Source organism: Thunnus thynnus, chromosome 15 (assembly GCF_963924715.1).
Source record: "Thunnus thynnus chromosome 15, fThuThy2.1, whole genome shotgun sequence".
NCBI classification, from domain to species: Eukaryota; Metazoa; Chordata; class Actinopteri; order Scombriformes; family Scombridae; genus Thunnus; species Thunnus thynnus.
In genome coordinates, this window is record NC_089531.1 from 24,343,672 (window position 1) to 24,369,805 (window position 26,134).

Genomic DNA, 26,134 nt, shown 5'->3' on the forward strand with positions numbered 1-26,134 from the left:
GGACAGGAATTTCAGTGAGACATTTCTGAAACATGAATTCAGCTCAGGAGAGGATATCTAACACTGACAGCGTATTAAAGATGATGTATACTGATATTTGTGTATTTGGAAGTGAACTTTTGTTGTCTGTCTCAGAGAGCTCTGTCTCTGTCCTCCCAGTTGATTTCATCTGTCAGCTACTTTTAAAGCATGTTCACTCATGTGATGGGACATTACCGAGGCTCATCCGGATACTCCACCTGCTGATTCTGTATTCCTCCTACTAATAATGTATTCAGCCTCTCTTCTACATTGCGCCTGGTTTAGCATGGGTTGTCATTGAAATTGCAAAAGTTTGTTGGTAACACCCACACCCATAGTTTTCCCCCCAGTTTCAGAAAAATAGGACCCAAAGTGGCAAATAAGGTGTTGGGCAACCTCAAGCTTCCACAACAGCTTTGTTACTCCTTGTCATTGATTTTCCAACCTGTGGAGCTCTACTGAACACCGCTCCTCCAAAAGATATTTCAGCATTTGGTGTTTTGATGATGGTGGTGAAGAACGTGTTGGTCCAAAATCTCCCATAGGTGTTCAACTGGGTTGAGATCTGGTGACTGTGAAGGTCATACTGTTGTGGATATTTTGAGCAATGGTCAACACCTCAGTGGAGAAAAGCGCACATGAGCCTTTGATGTCTTAAAGCTGAAAATGTTTATTGAAGTACTTGGCCAAGGAGAACTGAAATAGCGAACATCGAAGTCATCTGCAACTCGGATGCTGTCTCTCTCTGTTCTGTCCTCTGAAGGTCTGAGTCCTAGTCTTTATCAGCCTACAATATGAAAAATTAGTCTAATTGGTTCACTAGTTTCTAAACAAGGAACTGCATTTTACTTGTGTCAGTTTCTGTCACGTTGCATGGAACTTCAGCTGTTTTGGTTTGAATGTCTGACTGTGTCAATAGAATTTACGCATCCACCTATCTGTGTTGTCTAGGAAAGCCTCCTCTGACCTTGGTGACCATGGCAATGCTGATTTACCCTCTATCAGAGAGGTTTCTGCTTTCCCCAAAACATCACAGAGAGCTGGAATCTCAAGGAGAGGAGAATATGTCCCCTTCCTGCTTAAGAATTAGTGTGACCTCAAGGCCCAGACTTGACCCAGTGTGACCCAATTTGTAACCCCTAAAGATGGAAAATTCCATAACACATACCATATGATTCACATCGTTTTCATATTCATCAATCCATTCAGCGAGCCCTTGTGCCCTGTATTCAAATGTTATCCCTACATTGCACTTGTCCACACGCTTGTCAATCATCAGGACTGTCATGGCTAAATTTGCATGGGGCTTTAGCACAGTTCTGGATTGAAACATACATACACAATTTCAGGCAATCACAGTAATTACAGTACTTATACATTAAACTGCTGCAGGTACTGATGAAGATGATGAAGAAGATAATGACGATGACGATGAGTGGCACTTATGTAAATAATGGCGATGATGACAGCGATGGGGTTGACAGCGTTGGCGACATTGATGATGATGAGTGGGAAGTGGACGAAAATCGATAAAACAACCCAGACAACCGCTGCAGGTGATATTCTGAGTTTTCAGCTGGCAGCGAACATTTCAAACGCTCTCATCTCCCAATCTGCAGACGAGGGGAATTGTCCCATCACTTCTGCTGAGTGGGCAGCCATTTCAAAGTATCAATTGGACACGTGTCAGAGGAAAGTTTTTGCTGCCAAAGCAGCACCTTTCAGAACATATGAGCCCTCCCGAATAAATGAATCGTCCCTTTCCCTTTCCCTTTCCCTATTCGCCCGTCTCGTTCTTTTCATTCCCCCCGCGCCGCAGAGGAAGGAGGAGTGCTACTGCGAACAGTTTGAGTGATGAGAGAGATAAGTGGCAGAGATGCTTTGGAAGTGGGGACTCGGCGCTAGCAGAGCAGTGTGTGTATGTGTGCAAGTGCGTATAGGTGTGTGTTAGGGAGGCAGGAAGAGGGAGAGGCGGGCAGAGGGAAGGAGAAAGACCGAAGGTGACAGATGTCAGTAGCCCGACGATGAGGAACATGATAAGCAGCCTTCCTGTCATTCAGATGTACAGACCATGACATCCATCTAGCGTGCAGTTCAAACCAAACTGTTGTTTGTACAGGCACAGTCCAGTATGTCTGCTGAAAAGCTAAGAACAGACAAACATGAAACCACCACTGACTTTCCTGCTTCACATTAAAAATAAACTTTGCTTGGAGATATGGTGTATTTCTTCACATACTTTTTTTTTCCATTTAGCTCTGCAAAAGAAAATTCAGAAAGAGTCATGGAGATAAATGAATTCAAAAGGAACCTTGTACTGCATTCTTTTTCCACGAATGGAAGATTAGGGGGTCAGGACCTGTTCATTTGAGCTCCTTTCTGTTTCTGCTGAGGCAGGATAGTGTGGTTTCTGAGTCAAATTAATCATCAGAAAAACCGCAGGGCAAAATATGGAATTTTTATGCTCACACAACAGGAACTGCTGTGCATTATGGAGTACTACATCCAAATATTGAGGTAAAAACATGATACCCAGTAATAGCCAACACTGCTCCAGTAACATTCATTATCAATATGATCAACTGTGTGTTTTGGAATGTTTTGGAAACTGAAAAAGATTGTTAAACACACAAATAGACACAAATATCTGCCAATAATATTTTTCAGTAATATTTTTATGTCAAAAAATGCAGGAGTTAAAATACCACTACTCTGTGTAAAACCAACATGACACGAGTCTGAGCAGGTCGTCTGTTAAATTGTCGTCAAAATGCTTTCATATGATTGGTTAACATGAGAAAGAATGTCAGTTTCCCAGCAGATTAAAGACACAGACACTTTTCAGTCTTCAGTCCAACAAAATTACTCCACGCTCTGCACCAAAAATGAATGATAATGGTGTAATGGAGGTAATAAATAAACATTAAGCAGACTGTTCACATACTGTTAACATTCTACAAAAGTGATTATGCAGTTGGTATTCAAGTAGTGTAATATTTGCACACATTTGCAGGTCAAAGGTCAACTCTGAGGTGAACTTTGACCTGGAAGTCTGTTGTAGAAGGCTTGAAAACCAGATGGAATGAATATTTGCTGAGACCAGTGTTTAAATGCTTAAAAGATGACAAAGGTTTACATTCTCCTGACGAGCAAACTCTCGGTTGTACTAATAATAACAGTCATCCTACCAGAAGCAAAATCAAAAGGAGCAGGACATGGTTATAGTGTGCAAAACCATACAGCGAGGAGTTTGGTGTGGATGGACTGGAGAACATGGTTGGCATCACAACACTATCACCAGAGAAGAACATCAATATTGGAGGATTCTGCAAAACCAGGACTATGTTTTTAATGACAAAGTTTTTAAAATTATTGCTTTCTACAATATCTGCACATGGTAACTTTGGTATGATTATGGTTAGGGAAAAATAGTAGTTATAGCAAATAAAATATGGTTAGGTTGTGGTTAGAGTTTGGCAACTAAAAAATAGATTCACTAACCACGCCATTTGTATACACAAAATAGTTTATTTGGTCTGATGGTTGGATGAGGGTCGTGTATGGTGGGATGGTTGAGGGTCAAAGGGAGGAATGAAGGGGACTGAATGCAAGGGTATGAACGGGGGTCCTGATGCGTCTGGAATGTCGAGGAACCCAGGGAGCGAGATTCAGGGTTAGCCCCCAAGGTTAGGGTGTCTAGGTGCTCTGGATGGGTTCCAAAGGACTCAGCGATGGGAAGAGAAAAATGGGGTGAGAGAGGCTGAGCGAGTCAGTCTTGCTTTGTGTGAGATTAAATATGAGGGTGTCTGGGGAGCGGATGGAAATATTGGAGAGGCTTGCATGCCGTGACAGGTCATAGGTGGAAGCGGTAGCAGTGAATTCTAAGCATCGCAATCAGCTAAATATTCAGCCATGACTTTGAAATTTTTTTAGATAACACTAAGCTGCACTTTCTGTACTCCAACACAACAAACCCCTCCAGGCCCTCCTCTCTCCAATTCTGTCATGGTTGAATATTTAACTGATTTCGAACAACTCAACTTGCAAAATTTCAGAACGAGACTTGGTGAGTGAGACTTGGTTGGACTCAATAACAAACAGACTGGATCAAGCGAAAAGTAAAGAAAAAAGATTTATTTCTCTGTATGGTCCTTTCCATGATGTTGTCAGACACTTATAATAATCTGAGCCTGTCAGTAACAAGTACTTTTAGTAGACGTTCGTTGATGGTGCATTATTGCCCCGTCGGATTACATTGCAGCCTGTTTCACCACTGCTGGCTGCAGCAATCTTGCTCACTACTGGACCAATTTCAAAAATTGTTGTTCCCATTAGTCACTCAGACACAGATGGGAAAATATGGTCGAGGTTGAAAAATACCTAAGTTTCCCTTTAACCAGTTGCCTAAGCTTAACCAAACCTTAACCATAGAGGTGGCAAATCAGTTTCTGCATATGAGTCGTATTGGAAGTAGTATTATGAGTATTATGGTGTCACCTACTGAAAAGATGTTTTACCAGGATGTGGTGCTATGGTTTTTTATTTTGTAATTAAATCAGTGAAATGATTTGTACAATGGAAGTAGTTTCAACACTGAATATCTTTGGGATTTTGGGAGGACTAAAAAACACAAGAAGAAAAATCCAATTGCTTCATTCTTCATTTCTTTTTTGCTTGTGCAAAGCATCTGTGTAACCTTCTGGGTTGGACCAAGCGAGCGCAATGAGAACAGACTTGATCGAAAAGAGGTCCTGCATCACACCCGTAATGTCTTCCCTCCTGGGCCAAACCAATGAACCAAGAAGCTGCTAAAGCGCATTTTTCTCATAGAGGGAGCAGATACCCTGTACACTGCAATAGATTTTCACTATCTCCTCTTCATCCTCCTCCTCTGTTCTCTATCGATTAGAGCAGCAACATGTCCTGAAGGCATGTGCAACCATATACAGTACACTACACACTGTATGTCGAGCCATCTGAACAGGACAACTCTGATCCAGCCAAGACTCCCTCATTTGCAAAACAGCCACATATGCACACTTTCTCTCCCTCTCCTATTATTTGTTATTCTCTCACACAAATGCGCACTAAATCTCATCTCCTCCTACAATAAATGTGTACATACACCTTGTAATATCTCTTAGGCGGTAATTTTCCTGCACCATAAAATGAGTCATTTGTCTCCTCTATATTTTTTCTCTCTCTCAGCCGGTGGGGAAGGAGGAGCACGCTGCAAGAGCACTGCTGCTGAGATTAAAACCTGATGGAGGGTGTCTGAGCAATGCATGTGTGTATAGGTGAGTGTGTGTTGTATATATGTTTGTGTGGAGGAAAGAAAGAAGGAGGGAGGGAGAGAGGGGATTAAACCTCTATCTCGGGGTCTCTTTTCGGTGTCAGGGAGGCGCTTGGGGGAGGAGTGTTGGTGCTGACAGGGCAGTCTTTCTCTTGCATGATATGGACACACACGCACGACCAACACAAACTGCTCACACACACACAGAGGCACCCGACTCTTCTTTTGCATTATTTATGAAATGCTGCCATTATCCTATGTTTTACACCTTGCGTCAACTGAGTGCAAGGAAAAGAGCCATGCATGCGTGTGCGCACACAACACAAGGTGTATAAACACAGCCATGTGGCCGTTTCTGTGTTCATTGGCGAGTTAGAAGGGAATAAAGAAAGAAGGAGTAAGAAACTGTTGCCATGAAAGACCAGAAAGCCAGATCCAGGTCTCTCATACATATGTGACAATGAGTGTGGAGGAACAAAGAACAGGCCGACACACCCGAAGTCTTAGGAAAAAATAAGAAAAGTGTTCATCTATCCATAAAGTTTGAAAGATCGAAGTGTGTGGGAGTGTGTGGGTGGGGTTTTGTCATGGAAGCAACACCAAACAAAAGAGAGATCAAGTAAGAAAGTGAGATGTCACTTGTACAACAGCACGGCGCAGTAAGGAAGCGATGCCTGTTCTCAACATTCTGACAAAAAAACATGACACTTACTGTTGTAGTTGTCACTCTCTCTGATGATTGTAGGATAACACCACAGGATATAGATACAGGGGTGTATCTGTATATATAATCCATGGTTTGGGTGCATCCCTTCATTAAAAATAAATAAATAAATAAATAATAGCATAATAACAATACCACATAGCGAGTTGTACAGTTTAAATCAATCAAGACCAGTGTTGTGCAGTAATGCACTCTGTGTTACAGTATTGTAGTAATTGTAATGACATTAGTAATGTTAGATATGTAATTACTTGCATTTTTCAAGAACCTGGTCAAAACTCACTCTACAAAATTTCCAGGTTTTACACAGTTATGTAGCTCTCAGTAGCCCTTGAGGTCCATCCATCAGTAGTGAGACTGACTGCTAATTATTTAATAATTATATAACAATAATTCATTGAAGACTGCAGCCTTTGCTTGTTTACAGACAAGCCACGACAGACTGACTGATGCATACGTGAAGGAGCATTAGCAGGGCTCCTGCCTGTAAGATGAGTGACTATTTACAAGCCACGTTGTAAAAAGTGTGGCTTGCATGAATGTTTCTGTTTCCAAAAAAGCAGAAAGGGGGAAAAAAGAATAAATAAATGAAGAAAAATAAATAAATATTGATCAGAGCGATCACAAAGATGTTTCTGAAGATATAACGTCCCACAACTTCACTTCAACAGGTCGACATGTAGTTTTTGTCCATTTCACTTTGTCCAGTGTTGCTTTAACTTTCTGGTAAACCACTACTCTCCCACACAATACAAGACATGACAAGCTAACCCGACTATCTGTCACTCTTAGCCTTTATGTTGCTAAGGTGTTTATTCCACCAAACTGAATGTCCTGCACTGAACTGTTGGGGACAAATACACGTATACCCCTATTCATAACAAATACGTGTTATCTGATGTAACATCTTATTGTCCCAATGTACACTGAACCAAGAGTTCTGTGATTCATCACTAGTCTATTAAAGTGATGGTGCCCCATTAGTGCTCCTTTCATAATTTTCTTGTACTGCTGTCATCAGAGCATGAATTGCATGTACTTTTAAATATTGGACTTCTAATATGAGAAAACGGAACGTCTTCACTTGTCCGTTGGAGGCTGTGTTGATAGTAATGTGTTGAGGTAATTGAGGCTATATAGAAAGGTGTCTGACTTCCCCCCGCTGTTCATGAAACTGCTGTTGAATTTGTTTCACAATAAATACGAAGCCATTATCATCTTGTGATATGGGGTAATATATGAGGGAATAGTATATTAGTATATTTTAGTATACAATGGCCTCATGGTGCAGTTTATTATATGACTGTGTAGTGCAATTATCAGACCTAATGACTTCCAGTGGATGCCATTATATTACCAATCTACCACCACCACCATATTAGGTAGTTCTGAACTGATAGCATGAGTTATAGGTGTCCTTTGGTTTTCTGGGTATGTAAAGAATAAATTATGCAGTTTTTGGTGCCCATTGATTTCACAGGTCCCATCATTTTCTAATTCCTCAAGAAGTCCTACATAATTTGGTACTATTTATAGATAAAAACAGACAATGTTCTGAGTTACTTTAGACCTCTAAAAATTCTATAGGGCACTGTAAAATAATTTTTACTATGGTTTTTCTATTGCTCACATGTTCAGGATTTATGCTCTTTATCCTCTCAAATACAACTTAGTGACCAGGCCTTAAATACCTTTTGAGGCCAGCATTGTGAAGCTCATGACAGTTCAGTGTTTCCCTTATATTCATTCTGCAGCGGCAGAATTATGAGCGCCGCTGCTAAAATTTCACATGATAATTAATATCAATGGGCTACTAATGATTTTCACTTGCACACTGTGCAAGCACAATAACAACCTACGTTACCATGGAATTGTTTTGAGTCATCCTCCCTCTCCTCTTTCTTCAAAGGACATCTACATGAAAGTTACTGTTATAAGAGTAGCATAGCTACTTTAAGGAATAGGGCATAATGTGTGTAGGTAGCGAGTGTGTGGTTGAGCGAGCCGCAGAAAAGTGATGGTGAATTCGAGCGGAGCAGAGGAAAAGGTTAGCATTAAGCTGTCAGTCTGGCAGTAAATGTACAGTACAGACTCCAATGTGTCATTTAATAAATGCTGCAGCTTCTGAAGAACAAGAAAAGTCTCGTCAGTTTCCTCAACTGCTTGAAAAGTGAAGGGGGTTAGCCCCAAAGTTAGCAACAACAGGTTAGCCTAATCTGACCAGGCTCACTTAAGGTGGACTGACCTTAAAAAACACAGCCGCTCCTAGACAGAAAAATGTCTGGCTGTGTTTTGCTCAGCAACGCCCCCCACCACCACCACCACCACCCCAAAGCAGTCAACCTAAGGCGCTGCAGTTGAGAATGAGTAGTGTTTAATGTGGTTGTCTGTTCCTGTCGGAGAACATCAACATTTCTCTCTGCTCATGCTGTGTGTCTGTGTTTGGTAGACCTTATCATAATTTCCAGCCCTGCTTACTACATTGAATAATTTAGCAGCTTTGGTGATGTATACGTCTGCGGTCCTGGCAGCAGCTATAGTGTATGGCCTCTCTGGAGCTACATTCATAAAAACCCTTTTCCACTAATTCACCATGAACAGGCTGAATGTCCTGTCTGTGTAGCCCATTAAACTATAACAACCCTTGGTGCCATTTATTTTAAAAGAAAAATCAGTGTCCTTCTAATAGAGCCTGTCCCACAGAATTTACATGTGCCAGTATGAATTGAACTGGTATATTTACCTCATTTTTAGGGCATCATGTCACATACTGAAATAAAATACCTTCTTTCCTCTTCTGTTCTTTTCTACTTCAAGGAAAGTTTGAAACCCCATAGTCACACACATCTGCACTCCCCCTGTGTTGGCATCGGTAACACAGTCCAACAAAAACAGTCCATGCTGAAACTCACTGCACCACAGTGAATCACTTTCTGTTAGCACTGTTGGGAAACTATCAGTTGGCTCCCAGTGGCTCAGTCTCGCAGTGCTGCTCCTGAAAGTGAAGCGATAGCCTGAGAATGTGCCTCACTTTGTTGCTTTTCCTCTTCGGTGAACTCGGTGGACAACATGTCATATAAAGCAATCCATAATGTCCACTGTGTATATAAGGAATTAATTTGGGCTGTCCATAACTGTGCTCATAACTGACTGAGCTGCAATGATGCTCCCAAAGGCTTTCCCATGACAGAGTCAAACTTATCTGAGCCAAACTCTGCTTCTTGTTTCTCCACCATCCAATAATGTCAGAGTATGTTAGTGGATGGTGGAGATGCTGTACACTAAGCTGCTACAGCTGCCTATGTTAGTGTGGAGGTTATAGACTTAACATCCCTATGAGTGTGCACATATTTTTGATGTTCTGCTTAGATTTCAATTTTTTTTTGACTTCTCACATTTTTTTTTTACATTTTAAATTTCCAGGTACCTCATGTGTCTATGGATCCATCTACTTTGGAATTATGCTATTCTGATGTGCTCCGCATACATAAATGTGCAACATACAAGTGTTGCAGTGGGGATGGTTGGATTAGACCATGCTTGGAGCCAAGCTTGTTAAAGGTTTGGGGTATATTTGTATCCAGGGAATTTCAAGGATATGCATCATTTTTTATAATAGTAATAAACTTTGTTTCTATACCACAATTCATGCATAAAATGCAACACAAGGTGCCTTACATAAAAGCAAATAATGTTTTACAATAAAGTGTAAAAATGTTTCACAATAAAATAAAATTTACACCAAAGCAAGGATAACTACAATAAAATAGGATACATTTAAATTAAAGAAAGGATAAAAAATACTCGATTTAGAGTCCTGTAAAACCACAGACAGAATGTACAACAAGCAAAAGCTCTCCATGTCTTATAGATCCAGCCTCAAGAACAATGAAAAAGGCTCGAGCTGGAGGATGTAAGGGACCTAGAGTAGGAGCCACTTATCTCTTAACCAGTGAAATAATCTTGAAATAAACTCTCTGACAGGTAACCAATGCAACGATGTTAAAATGCAGGCTCTCAGTCTGGTCTTTGTCAGAACACATGCTGCATTATACGAGAGCTGTCACTGATCAATAGCTTGCTCAGATACACCAGATTAAAGAGCACTGCAGTAATCAAATAGGCTAGAAATAGAAGCATATTTTATACTCTGTATCAGACTCAGGTAATATGTCTTAAATGATGAGAGGATTTGGTCACATTTTAAAGAGTGTGAGTCCCATTTCTAATGGGACTCTCACTCTTTAGTAATGGTCCGCAGTCACACCAAGGTTTTTGACTTGCTCCTATGTGCTAAATGCAAGTGACAGCGCTCAACAAATCTCCCTGACGAGACTAAAACCGGAAAAAAACAACTATTGTCTGATATACATGGGTCAAAGATCCCCTTGATGTCCAAACAATTAAAAACACATTAAAGGAATAGCTCAGCATCCTAGAAAATACACTTATTTGCTTTCTTGTCAAGATTTAGATAAGAGGATTGATACCACTCTCACAGCTGTACAGTAGCCTAAATATAACGCTACAGCCAGATGGTTAGCATAATGATTGACTTAGTTTAGCGTAAAGATTGGAACAAGGGGAAAACAGCTAGTCTGGCTCTGTCTAAAGTTAGAAAATCGGCCCACCAGCACCTCTAAAGCTCATGTTATATCTTGTTTTTTTAATCTGTACGAAAATGGAAGTGTAAAAATTGTGTGAAACCAATTTTCGTTTTTATGGGGATTATGTGTGGGACCATTCCTTCACCGCAAGAGACTTCCAGGAGTCTTTTCACCATTGTGAGGTTGCCAGACAACCAGCAGAGACTCCAGGAAGTCATTGCTGATATTTTTCTTACTTAGGAGTGAGCCAGGCTAGCTTTTTTTTCCACTGCTTCCACTTTTTATGTATATAAATGTGTATAAAATGTTGAACTATTCCCTTAGAGCACCATACCATTGCACTAGTTGACATATTCTGTCATTGTGTTCAGCATGTGGACAGTGCAGTTTATTGGCAGATGTCATGCAACATTGGCTCTGTGTTAACACTGCTTAAATGAACTGAGAAACCTCCCCAAAGATATTCCCTTTTAAAGGAATAATTCTACATGTTGGTAAATTCATCAGTTCACTTTGCTGCTGAGAGTTACATGAGAAGCTTGATAACACTCCCATATGTGCATGTTAAGTATAAAGCTAGTGCCAGCAGGCAATTAGCTTAGCTTAGCATAATACAGAGACTGGAAACAGCTAGCTGTCCAAAGCTATCAGCAGCTCTATAGCTCACTAATTAAGACACTGTATCCTGTTTGTTTAATCTGTACAAAAAGAGAACAAATTTGTAACAAATTTTACTCAAACTATTCCTTTAAATGGCAGCTTATCTTGTGTGATGTTGTATAGACTGACAGGGCTGAGATACACATAAATAACAGGAATAACACAGCAGGGTCTCTCAAAGTGATGTTTGGTACCTTTACGTGACATTTGCAGACAATCAGCATCTCTTAGGTAGGCAGTTAATACATGATTGTATTTTCGAAGGCAAAGTTTAAAAGCACATTATTTATCCTGTTGGACAATGCAAACTTCACACCTCTGTTTGCCCTGGGCACCAGTCTGAAAAGATCTATGGCATCAACACCCAACACCCCCCCGTCACTGATTTGTGATTCTTGTATCTGGCAAGCTTAGCTTCTCCCAGGAGGCCCGCGCAATGCCTTGTGTTTTCCTAGCTGGACTCCTCGATGAGCACAAATAAACGCTTGTTAAACAGAAATCCCAACCTCCCTAGCTGTGTGCACAGCAAACCAAACAAAGGAGCTAACGGCTGCACTTTGTAAGAAACTACTGAGCAGGAGTCAAGGGTCTGATAAAAGAGGCAGATACTCAGATAGAAGCTGGATACAGAAATGAAACTTGAGCGTGGATTGCTGAGCAGACGGCTATTACCAGTGCGAATCTGTAGACCTTCTGGGGGTAGGATACTCAGAGAACAACATCCATTAGAGGACAACACCCAGTGGAAACTGTCTTTTCCTCTTTGCATCAGCGTGGTGGAACAGAAAGAGACAAAAGGACAGAGACAGAGCCAGAGAGAGAGAGAGCAGAGGAAAAGGCTTAACAAGGTCAACAACGCATTTGAGGGATGCTCGACCTCTCATCTATTTTTGCAAAACTGCAAACCACATACACACACATACACACTGTCACATAGCAACACACAGTCAGACACGGCAACATGTCAGTATGCAATGAGACTTGACAGTGGCCAAAGGAAGATTGTTTAAGGCGATCAGTGTGACAGCTTCTTCTTTCCATACTGACACAAGATAGTGTGAATCCACCGCTAAAAGCCTGAATATTTAACCAGCAATATGATTTGCTTGTTGCAGACACCACTCTACTGTAGCACTTCATAGCACCACTATAAAATACACCTCATTTAGGTGAAAAGCACAGTCACACATTTAATGAGTCACGCAATTGGTCTCTATATTCGGCTTGCAGATGTCAGTAATAACAGGGATGTGAATGCAGTTTTTCCCTAACAACTTTTATCAAAAACTACCATCTAAAGGTCTTGTCAGCCCAAATGCGAATAACTCTTGAGAATAAATTGCACATCAATTAAAATTTTCAAACCCATCTATCACCATGAGCCTATCCACACCGAAACCGAAACATTTGTGTTTCGCAGTGCAGATTTCTTTTTTTTTTTTTTTACCACAGCTGGTTCAATTTCTGCGGATTTGAGATGCTGATAAAAACAAGCCAACCAATAAAATAATGACTTTTGCTCACCTGATCAATAGATTTTCTCAAACGCTGTCATAGCAGCCAACGTCATAATTCCCATACTGTCCCATGCTGTCACAGAACAATAGAAATGGATATTGATTGCTTGATCCATTTGATCTCACAGCATAGTGCCCTCTTAGATAAACACTGCAAAGAGCATAAAGACAACAAATATAAAGAGAACATCTAGGGAAGTATTGCAGCTGAACTTGATTGTGATGGTGAGTATTCTACAAAAGAGGGGCAATGTACTCTGTTGTCAAGGGAACGTATATAGAAAACTTTTTCCTACATGCATTACCTAACATTATGCTATGGACATTATACGTGTTGGAAATTACATGTAGTCATTGTGAAAAGTCTATTATAAAACCTGACCATAAAGCGAGCCCCGGAGGTCTTATAAGCTGTTCTAAACTGTATCACATATAATAAAAGCATACATATGATAAACACATTTTGATTTATACTCTATATGCAAACATGTACTAACCCCCTCTGTTCAGTGCAGAGTTCTAAGGCAAAAAGCTTTAACTCTTAATCTGCCAGACTAAATACATACATTTCCCCTTATTCTACCCAAAAATTTTACTTTTTGGTATCAGTTTTCATCAACAAGAGCACCTTTAGGTTCCCTGAATTAAATAGTTGTGAAACTGATTGAGCACATGGCTTCTGCATTTCTATAAAGGATTAAAAGCACTTTTCAGCTGCTGGCGCCCACACTGAATCATATTGTATTCTATTTTAAATGTAGTATGAATCTGATAATCCTGAGAAAAACAAAATATATTTTAATCACTTTAAAAAGTCAGTGTAGTTCAACTCAACTGTTCCTCTATGCTACATTTCCTATTTATTTTTGCCCACTTAATTGTGACCAAACAAGACTATGTTTGAGATGACTAATGGCGTCTCGTTTTGTCAAGTTTTTCTTGAAATTAAGGGGATATTAAATTAATTGCTTTATATTTGACAGACATTATTCTATCACCTTGATACTTCATGACTTTTCCTAATATATGAGCTTATGAACATGATTTTCAACGGATGACAAGTTTCAGAATTCTGCTACAGATAATGATGCATTACTAATTGACCTCAAACATAAGTAAGATACCATACTGCACATTTCCTTGTTGTGAATGACATTTGTGTCAAACAAAAGTGATGTTTATGTATTCATGCATAACACATGTAACATATAAAAGATGAAATATTTACTCATTTTCTGTAATGACAATGCTTAATGGTCAAGAAGAAAGACAAAAAAAAATTAGGGGAAAAAAAGATTTTGAAATTATTATTATTATTGTTACACCCCAGACAATGAAGAACTAAAGCCAATTTCAGCAAAACGCAATGTTTAACTGAGAGATAACAGTAAAAAGTATTCACTTTTACTCTTACTGTACTTGCAAACATTCTTAGAAGTGATTCTAAGAACTTGACTCTCAAAGATACTTTGTTCCTCCCAGCACTATGCTTTTTTTTCTGTTTATGATCTTCAATTTTGATGTAATTCCCTTTTTTACTAATCATTTATTGATACTAAAATACTACACTTAGCACCTGACTTTAAAAGTTGTTGTATCTCACCTGAATAATCAGACAATTTCAGTCCTGGTTAACATATATCAATCCTTCTCTCAGACTAATAGCCAGTTGACCCTGAACTGCTGAAGCACATACATTTTTGACACTGAAGCAAGTCTGGAGTGCAGCATCCAAACTAACCTCCGCTAGCCGAGAATGTCAGCGCTGGTCCAGACCTTGGAATGAGTGGATGCTATAATCCGTCCAAGCTGGCTAAAAGGAGCATCAGCATGCAGCGAACCTGGAGGGAATGAAGCCTATCTGGTCTCCTAACACAAACATGATGGGATCTGTTTGGCCACAGATTGCTCAGGGCAATGAAATACAAATGGCTTAACACACACTTTTACACACATGCATGCACCCGGGGCCTCTCACATTTAAAATGACACAACCGCAGGCAGGCATCAGGGCAAACAAAGTTACCATTTTTGGCCAAAGTGCATATTTTTAATGCACGCACGAACAGAGATACACACATGTTGACGGATAGCTTGTGAAGGCTCTCTGCCACGTTTTGCATTTCAGTTCAAAGGGTCAGTGTAGAGCCTGGAGAATCATCTGTTCTTCTGGAGTCCTTTAACTCTTATTGACAAGCTCACGATGCCCAGCCTGCAAATCCAAACAAATGCACCAACAAACACACATAGACACACACAGTGCATACATCCATACATTTACATCGCATACACATATTTAAATTCACACATGCGATGGCAACATTACCAGGATGGCCGTGTTACTGTACTGTCACATTGTTGAAGTGGAGTCTCTATGTCAGGCCTAAATTGGCCTTTGAATATGCTAATAATTCAGCTGGAAGCAATTTAGATAGGAGGGGAGCATTAATGTGAAGTACCTCATCCTCTAACCAGGCAGCCATGCTCACAATGACACAATTACACTTAACACACAGCCTTTACACCACAACTCTCTCTCTCTCTCACACACACACACACACACACACACACACTGACAGTCGCATTCACATAGATTCCCATTCAGACCTGTCAAATTGACGGTTCTCACCATGGAACACTTTGGCTAAATGAGCTTAAGTGGATGAGAAATGCAACAGAGGGGAAGAAAGAATGATCCTTTTGTAGTGTGATTATCCTATAAGAGGTTTGGAGAATTGGTGGGAAACAGCACACAAAAACACACACAAACACACACACACACACACACGCTCATATAATACACACCTGTCTGAATAGGACATTGCAGATACAGTACGTCAACAGCTGCTACTGTATCATGTCAAGGCTTGATACAACAGTGACAAACCGCTGATGCAAAACGCACATTCATGACTGAAATACTCTGCCTTTTGTGGCATTGACAGGCCGCCTTTTTAATTATTTTGTGTATTTATGCCCCAAACTCTATTCATAATTTATGATCAACCCAGTTGTGGTCATCAAATAGACAGATCTAAACATAACAATGACAGCGCTGACGCAAAATAAGGGGTGAGGCCTGAAATAAAGAGCCATCGTCATGGCTAACAGGCTCTTCTTTTTTTTTTTTTACTTTGCTCATAACACTGAGCTGATACATTCTGGTAAGTGAGGTTCAACATTCCGTGTTTTTCAAATAAGACCAGGAAACATTTCATAAGCGGAATAGACATAATTAGCGCTGAAAGATTATGTAAATAAGACTGTTGTCGTATTGGCATAGAGAAAACCAGAGTGGCTCGAAACATCTGCACACACACACACACTCACGCACACACACATGCGTAGACTGTTCCTCCGAAGGGACAGGATAATTGGCTGCTGAGCGGGAGCCCCCTTTGGCTCCTCATTAGCAGCTGTGGACGGCTTGTGTGTGTGTGTGAGTGCACGCCCATGCGTGTGTGGGAGCGTCGTGAGCATTCCTGCTGTACGCACATGCAGAACGTGTATTTGATCAAAATGCATGTCACATCACATTGGTGTGCATCAGTGATCATCTTCTTTGATGCCTTCCTACAAAGCCATGTTTTATTATTGTCTCCCGTACACAGAAATATGGCTCAAGCAATTGCAGTCTTGTGTGTGTGGGAATGCGTGTGTGTCTGCATTTTGATTATGTGGTCTACTCGATGATGTAGTAGCGTTTTTTTCCTGCAAGAGGGGATAATATGGGGTAATTTCACAGCATTAGGAAGACCTATGGTTAAGTTGGAGAGCTTCCCTCGCTATCGCAGCCCACAATGCAGATGAACTGACCAACATGGTGAGTTTTTTTCTGCCTCTGTTTCACTAAACAAATCCCCAACGCCTTCTCACACAGAGAATTTTCTATCTCTCACCCACACAGAGAACATAAAAAAACTTTTCACAATCTTGTTTATGCCTTTTGATGAACTCCTCTATTCAAGCAGATAGCGAATAGATGTCAAGTGTTTCAACTTTTGGATTCAAGTACCAGCGTTCAACATTTGGATGCTTTTGAATGCAGCCTTTGAGTCACAGGGACTCCCTAAAAACTTGGTATTTCATGCGGAAGGGTGTGGTTTTGCACGACATAGCAAATAATATAGATTACTACTTTTAAATTGTGCTATCCAGTCATGCAAACATTAGAATGTCATATCGTGTGCCATGAAAATATTAGATGAAATTTACTCCGCATTCAATATGAGATAAGTTATTTGTGCAAATGTATGTCATATATGAACGTATCAGAGGGAAACTCTCAGGGCCGTCAAGGTATTCAGTGAAGGTCTAAGAAAGACTACTGGAAGAATTTTTGTATGTCTAATAAATATTTTTTTAATTATTTTTATTCACTGAAATAATAATTTTCTAGATCATTGTTATAAACTTGGACTAATATACCTTGACAAACAGTGGGTTTTAAAGATTACCTAAAGAAAAACTAGAAGTTATCTAGAAAAGTCGACCATCACCCGCCGGATTGGTGCAAGTTAGCAAAAGCTACCAGAGGCATTTTCAAGCTAGCAGCCACAGTTGCTATTCATGGCTAACGGGCAGCCCGCGCACCAACAGGCTGTACTGCTGGGATTGCTTGCTTTTCAGTCCCAACAAGGGGCCCTGGTCCAGTACAGCAGCTGTGAAACATCAGTCTACCCTCGGACACCTGTGTTCCACTGTTTCTCTGAAAATGTTAGGAGACACACGTATTGACCTGCAGTTGAGTAACAGTGGAGAGTGACCATTGCACACAATGAGAAGGTGAGACAGAACAGGGAGAGTTTGAAACTGCTCATCCACACTGTGGTGTTTTTGGGGAAGCAGGAACTATTTAAAGGACATGACGAGAGCAGAGAATTGGCGATCAAGGGGAATTATTTGGAGGTGTTGGACTACTTAGCTTAATACGATAGTGAGCTGAGATGCCACCTGACAACATCTGAGGTATTTACTGGTACGTCAAACAAAATCCAGAATAAATCAGAATGACCTGATCAGTGCCACTGCAGATGTGTTAAGGGATGCAATGAAAGAAGAGGTGAGGAACACATCATTTGTAGTGGTCATGTTGGTGCGACAACTGATGCGAGTAACTCAGCACAGATGTCACTTGTGTTACGCTACGTGACTGACAGTGGAGTGGAGGAGAGATTTTTCAGATTGCAGGATGTCACTGTCCACAAGCAGGCGGAGGCTGTTGCAGCTCACATTATTGCCTTTCTTAACAAGGTAGGATGCACTTCAAAGGTAATTGCTCAGTGTTATGATGGAGCTGCGGTGATGGCCTCTGGTCTACATGGAGGTCAGGGTAAAGGAAGCAATTGCACAGGCACACATTGAATCTGGGGAAAAAAAATCTTTTTTCAGTGGCCTGGCAGCGTTTTTCTCACCTAAACACACAAAATTATAGGATGACATGCCAGCACAGACTACCCAGAGTTGCCCTAACACGGTGGACATATTCATTTTGCTTGGTCAACACAGTGTACAAGAGGAGAGAAGAGCTACGAGAAGTGTTTGAGCACAGTGTAGATCACGAGGACTCTGATGTGGACAGTGTTTGCTGTGCAGATGGATATGTCAACCTTATGTCCAGCTTCAAGTTCTGTTTCCTTCTGGCTACCTTCAACTCCATATTTGCACATTCGGGTGTACTACGGGGACATAGTAACCATAGTTACTTTGAAACTTTCTCAAGATTCCCAGTAATAGGTTTTTAGGTTAATATGCCTATACAAAACCATGAATGTAAGTACCTCAGTGCTGAAATTTAGTAATAGAACATCATTTTACATTTTTGGTTAACATTATACAGGGTTGCCAACACGCTCCAATCGCTCTCAAATTAATCTCTCAAATCTCACACCAAATAAGAGACCTTGCTTCACCACAACTGGCTCAAATCAGTGCAACTCTGAGCTTAGCACACCAGGTTAACTAAGGCTGTTTCTCAGGTAGAGCAGGGTTGGATGGGATGAAAAACATTTCAAATATAAACAGCCCTTCTTCTAATAACCATTTCCTGTCCTGATCGACCCCTTTATATACTGTTCTTGATGTATTCTTGGTTTTCATAGCACCCTCAATCTAACTAATCTAGACTAGTTCTCTCCATTGCTTTAAAACACAATTGAGAAAAAGTTTGTCAGGCGTCTGCACTGCCTACTGAGGAGTAAACCAAGATAAACTGAGTGCACAACAGATATAGTAAAACAGGATGCCAGTATGTTGTCTCACATGGATATCATACCAGTTAAACAGAGAAGACCTAAAGTGGATAATCCAGCAAAACACAGAACAAGGGATCTGATAGTCAAGTACTTTGTTCTGAATGAGACTGGAAAAATACCTGTCTGCAAAGTGTCATTTATGGGTGTTTTTTGTAAGTACTTAATATTGCTATTAATATTATTTTTTTAAATTTCATTTCAGATTATTTTCTTTTTATTTTTATATATTGCTTTGGACTTTCAGTCTGTTAAGAACACACCACCTTGGTTATAATCTTCCAGTTTTGCCTTCACACTTCTACTGACAATTATCATTTCAGTGTATCTGTCTTAATTGATATAAAACTGAGATACGTTCCAAATGTTAATGTTTGAGAATCTGAAAAAAGCAAATGTTAGGCATTTGGATTTAAAACTTTAAATCATTTTAAACAATTAATCAGCTATCAAAAAACATGTCAGTCATTTTTCCTTCAATCCACTAATTGCTCACTGCTCTAACCAAGAGCTTTACAAGAGGGTTCAGTGTGTGTGTGTGTGTGTGTGTGTGTGAAATTGCCAAAACTTAATTTTAAAAATGCATCATTGCATAGTTCATGGACAGAAAGTTTAGTTCGGGTTGGGTTGGGTTAGACGAAGCAGGGAGATTGCACATTCGTTGTAACTTAATGGGTAAATTTTACTTAACCAAAATAGAATATACTATAAACCAAGGACAAAACACAGCAAACAAGAAAAATACAACCATACCAACAGCTATAAGAGAGTCTCAGTAATATAATATAATTGGGCATTCAAGTCCAGGGGAGCCAGATTTCCCTGACTGGAGTCATAATAGCCGAATTCCATTTAGCTGCTTCAGTTTAAGGGTCCGTGCTTTCACACTGTCACACTGTCACACTGTCATGACTTACTGGGACACTTCAGTAACACCTATGCTTCTGCTATGACAAGTCAAAAAGTCTGCTGTGTTCTTTAAGATTCAAATTAAAATGTACAGTTACAGGTTAGAGTAAAGTTTATAATCGTGTAACAAGGCAGCTGGATTCGCGAGATCATAACATCACAAGATCACGCGAAAATCCATCTTGTCAGGCTTCAAGTTATGGGCTTTTGTCCAAACCACTGGTTGTTCAGACCAATCAGCATCACAAGTGATAGACAGATGGTTCATCACCTGCAAAGTATTTTTTGAAAGTGCCTGCCCTTTTCCAAACAGTTTCCATGGATGACTTAGTTTTACAGCCCCTGCACACCCTTTGGTTCACCCCTACAATCTCCCTCATTTTCCTCTTAGTTTTCTTTCAGCTGTTAAGGTTGAACAATTTACCATTCTCTTTTACCTGAGCTCTAATCAGCAATAAAAGCACCTGTGGGTGTTTACAGGGCCTTTAATTCTCACCTAAGTTTATATCTAAAGGCTGGGTCACACCAAAGTTGTGTCTAAAATCACTACCTATTTACTATATAGTGCACTATTTACTGTCAGTCATTTTATTTGAGCATGCAAATTCTAAGTCTAAAATTCTGCTCTATATTGTGCTCTCAAATATTCCACAAAATAAAAAAAAAAGTTGTGTCCATGGCATGTGCACTACTTTCTGCTAATGAATGATTTGGGACACAGCATTTAAAGCAGCAAAGTTTTGCAGCACAATCCATTCATTTCAATGGAGGAGTCAGAGAGTCTAAAATGTAGAAAGTTATCGTAGCTTATTAGCTGTGTTGCAGTATAAACTACTCCACAAAAGAGGAAAGGGTCAAAGACAGTTATGAGACAAGAGTCAATTTTGCAACGTCTGTGTGAAGTTATAGTTTGGACTGAGCTTGCTTAAGCTCGCTAGCTTAAAGAGCTTTTTTCCCTCCAGTATTTCTTTATTGCATGACTCCAGTGTTGAGAAAAAAAAAGCTAGGGCTGAGTACAGAGAAAATAGAAAGAAGCTCAGAGAGTTACAATGACCAGCACCAGCATGGTTCCAGCTCGCTAGCATGTTAGCCATTAGCTTGCCAGCTACACCAGTTCTCCAACTAACCCTGCAAATAGTCACTATGTCAACAAGCCTCTGGCAATGTCTATATTGTGAGGAGTGACACGTTCTTTTTGTTTAGCCCTAAAACATGTACTAATTGTGAACTGGGCACTTAAATGAGGGTTAAATGAGGGTTTTGATCAGTTAGACAAAATAATTTCCTTTCTAATGATGGAAGAAGAAGGCCATGCACAATCAAAGAGTACTCTACATAAGGTAATTTTCTCTGAGCCCTTACATTCATTTAAGCTGAACTCTTGCCTGGGAACAGAACAGAGCAGACAGTTTGTACAGACACATTGTCCAAAACCTATTCTGGCAACCAGAACAGAGACAAGAAGACAGGGGCACCGTCTCTGTCAGCTATGACCCTGTGTGTGTTCAGCCGGTCTAATATTCCCTGACAAATACCAATATTAAGCGCTGGAGAGACAGACAGAGAGAAATCATGATTTTATTCTGAGTATCTAACAAATCTCAAGACACATCAATCACAAAGTGGCACAGTGCTTAAATACAGCCAATAATTGCATGATAGTCCACAGCTGTGTTTGAGGTGTGCCCATCATCACATACAACAGCTTATTCAAACCAACCCCAAAAAAAGGAAAACAGAAAAAGAAAAAAGACGTCTCAGTGAGATTACCGTCGCCTTCCTTTTTCTCACTTTTTGGGGGTGGAGGTCTGTACTGGAGGGGGGCAGTTGAATGGCAGTTGTGGGGAGCTTAGTGGTACCTGCACATCTTGTACTTGTACCTGTGCAGCATCTGGCTCGTTGATGGAGAGAAGGGTCAAATTCAAGATTGCATTTAAGGTTTTCTTTTTAGCATAATACCTTGCTGTACCTCCAATGTTTTTTTTTCCTTTTCATGTTATTTCATGGTAAGATCCTCTGTTTTTTTTAAATTTTGTTTTCCTCTCTGATACTTGAAAGTGCAATACATGTTATCAGAATGTAGTTTTCTTCCAATAGCTACAATCTAATGTTTTACTAATTGATTAATATAAAACCCAAAAAAATGCACAGTGAGTGAGAGATCAATGTATAACAACTGAGGGGACTCAATCCAACGAAGCTAACATGTAATAACATGTTAGATGTATGTAATAACATGAGATGTGAGATGTTATGTAATAACAGCTACACATGACAAGACCTGTTTAACACCCTTTCAATGACTTCTCTGTTTCCTTCCAGCTGTACTTCAGGAGTTCTGGGTTGCATCTCTCTGCTTTTTTTAAACCTAGCACTTGCTGTACCTTTCTTTTTTGCGCTAGCTTTAACCCTGTAATACTAATCAGCAAAACATCAAGTTAATATGTTAATCAATTAAATAGCAGACCTGTAGGTAGCTCTACTGGCACTACAATACCCAGATAAAATAAAATATAAAACAATAACTCACTTAAAAAAGGGTAAATTATCACTTCTGCAACACGCATCACAGTGTAGCGATACATGAGATGTGTGTTGCAGAGGATGAGAGGTGCTAGCTCATTTCACTAACAATGGAGAAGCCATTACAACTCAGCAAAAGATTTGTCATAGTTCATGTTAGGAACCTATTTACCTTTATATTGATCATATGTTGATAAATCTTATTTCAAAGAAGTAATATTTCATGTTGCAGTAATGAGAATCAATTTTGTCATGTACAGGGGTTGGAGAGGGAAATTTTCATTTTAAAGTGTGAAAAATTGAAGAGACTTAGATTACTTGGTATTCATCTTGTAGCTTCTCTTCTTTGTGATGCATCTTGGGAGAATAAAACATTTATTTAAAAATACTGTAGTCCCTACAGGAATGTGAAAAATGTGGAGGATGAGAGCTGCATCCACGGACATTGTGTTTTTCCACAAAAAAAAAAGTAATTTGAAAATGAAACTGTATCATGCATTATGTTTTACTTTACTATAAGACATGATGAACAATATGCATTTTGTTTTAGTGAAAATGTTTGAGTTTATACAATCTAAAATGCAATCAAAGATCCATTGAAATGAATGTGGACGCATTGCGGTAATGTGAATTGTATTCAAATACAATAATAGTGATTTTTTATGTGTAAATCACACGCTGTACAAGAAAGAGCACAACATTATCTTTAATATTACGTTCAAAGATCACAGCCATGGTATATCATTGGTTTTGTGAGAATGCCAGTACAAACCCAGCGCCAGTGACTGAGGAGGCTGTTAAAAATTGTGAGGGGGCAATTTTTTCCATAAAATAAAATTGATTTAACCATGCAATAGCCTCAGAAAGGCTAAATAACAACAACATAAGGCTACTGTTACAAAATCAAAGGGGAAGCACATAGAAAAAGCTGTTTGCGGCTTGCAGCTCTCTCTCTCACTTCCCTGTCATTTCCCTCCTGTCTGTGGATTGCAACAATGGGGGGAAATTGAATTAGGGTCAAAATTTCTATTAACAACCACAAAAAGCAAGCAGGCTAAGTATTCTGTATTCTGTCTGTCCATCTAAACCTATGCAAATAGACTAAAATTGTAGTGTCTATTTTTCTATAGATACATAAGGCTTAAACAGAGGGTGCAGAAAGTTCAACTGAGGGGGCTCGGCTCCCCTCGTGGCCTCGGGCCCGTGCCAGTGGGACCTCACAACTCTCTAGATACTGCAACAAAGCTTATTGGTATTCCCTGTGTGATCTGCTAAAGATGAGGAAACACAATGTTTGCCGTTGTCAGGAGGTGTTAATCCTCAAATAGCAGATATAGCTAAACCTGAATGACATGGGGATATTAAAGTGCGCACACTGAATCCCAAATACCAGACAGAAGATCTTTCCAGGATATGCCTGTTCTTAGACATTCACGCTCCAAATGTTTCCTTCTGTGACATGCTGATGTTAAGCTGTGTGCTAAGTTTAAGTGAATGACGAACTCACAAACACATCCTCAAACTTACAGGCAGGTCACATGTTTAATTCCTCAGATGTACAGCAGGGAGTGGAGATGCGGTATGCTCTGGCATGTGGATGGCTAACAAACCGACAAATTGAAAAGAATGTGAAGTCCATGAAGTGGACCTACAGCCTGCTTCACACTGCACTCTGTGGAGATTTCCAGGCCACAAGAAATTCAGATTGTGATCTAGCTGTAGACATCACTGCTGGAAGTGCTACTACTGCTGTGTGCCCTTGAAAAGACAATTAACCCCCACTAGCTCCAGTAGTACAGGTGAAACTGTACTTACTGACGTTGATGTGTCCTGAATCTCTGTGTGGTTACACTACTATAAAACTCAGATTCTTGTTGAATCCCCCATTAGGCTGTAATATAGTTGTTTTATTATTCCAGCAAATTTTAGTGAATGATATACTGTGTCACTTCTCTTTTAGATGGTATTGATGTAACATTACATTTGACAGTATTATACACGTTTATGTTGTCTTAATGTTATCAAATTGAGGGTCTAAGGACAGAGGATGTTGTATCGCTGTACAGACTGTAAAGCCCCCTGAGGCAAATTTGTGATTTGTGATATCGGGCTGTACAAATAAAATTGACTTGAGTTAAATCTTTGTTTGCAATTTATCATGAAAATCTGTTGTTTCCTGACTCATGTTATTTTATTTTCATAAATGTTGGAACTAGCTCAGCTCACACTTGTTTACAAGAGCAATCTGCATTTCCCTCAGTCGGAAATACAACTGAGGTATGCAGATGTGGTGCCCAATTACATTATTTAGTTTTCATGCTCAAAGTACACTATAAAGTTAATGTGTGAATACAAGAAACGGAGAGTATTGTAACATGTAATATATTGCAATATTATTTCTGTAGAATTTAGTTGGTATTGTATTTTAGTGAGCCACACTGTGTGCACCATGGATGGTGTGCAGTGAATGCTTATGCTCATTGGCATCATGGGAAATGTAGTTTTTGTTCTAGAATTCACACAGTGTCTATTTATAATGTTAACCTACATACTGTATTTGTGTTGGTAACATACCCTGCAGTGTAACGGTGGTGGGAGGGACTGGATTTATTTACTCTTATTGTATTTTATGTTATTTCATAAATCCCCATAGAGAGAGAGAGAAACCTGTCTCTGCACACTCTGTGTTACTGTAGATAACAGTAAAGATGCCAAAAGAGAATGCTGTTGTGTCAATGTGGTTTTCTAACATTATTACAAGATTGTACTTTAAACCAACATTGTTGATAATGCAATATTTTGTTAGATTGTTCTTGAAATATAATAATTATTCAGTTGACCTATTAGGTGCACTGGCATCTGTCAATTGTACTTTGTGTTTAATTAAAAAATGTTAGCATGCTAACATGCCAAACTAAAATGATTAACAATGTCCTTTGGATGTTAGCATACTGACATTAGCATTTAGCTTAAAGCGCTGCCATGTTTAAGTACAGTACATGGCTGCAGACACTAAGTCTTGTTTAATTATGTGAAATTTCATTATGATTAAAAGGGACAAATTGTCCACTAGGGGTCTTTAAGAGACCTTCATCATCACAGTTCCTCAAAGAAATGGTCCAAATTTTACTTATGCCTACCAAAGCACTCTTAAAGTTAAAATGAACAAAGTTAGTTACATCTGATAAATAATTGCAAATATAACCCTGAACTGAAAACAAAATGTACCTTAAAGTCAGTAGCCTCAGGGAATGGCTTATTTGACTGTGTGAGCACATAGAATTACAACCGAATTTTAATGACCTATGCACATATCATCTCTGGTCCTGCAAAATGTGATGACATTTCACCTGTAGTGGCTGCATCCCGTGCCTTGATTCCAAAGGTCTAGTGTTAGCTCTATGGCTTTGTTTTAATAAATGCATTTTGGACAAACACATTTAGTTTGTTCTTCATGGTCAGCATTCATTTGAAAATATTCCAGTTTATGCGACTCTTATTATTACTGTTACTTGTCTAGCAACAGTAGATGTAGCTTTAGAAGGCTCATACTCTTCTTATTCCTTTTGCTCCCCTATTTTCTTAGAAAAATACGTTGTGTAATTTTCATATCAAGATTAAACTTGTCA

The 26,134-nt window shown here is 39.6% G+C and overlaps 1 long non-coding RNA gene across 1 annotated transcript; it reads left to right on the plus strand.

Moving 5' to 3' along the window:
* The first annotated feature begins 5,229 nt into the window (after positions 1-5,229).
* LOC137198322 (uncharacterized) lies at positions 5,230-24,864 on the plus strand. Its single transcript, XR_010931622.1, has 2 exons — positions 5,230-5,318; positions 24,060-24,864. It is a non-coding gene; the product is annotated as an uncharacterized lncRNA (long non-coding RNA).
* Positions 24,865-26,134: the final 1,270 nt, after the last annotated feature.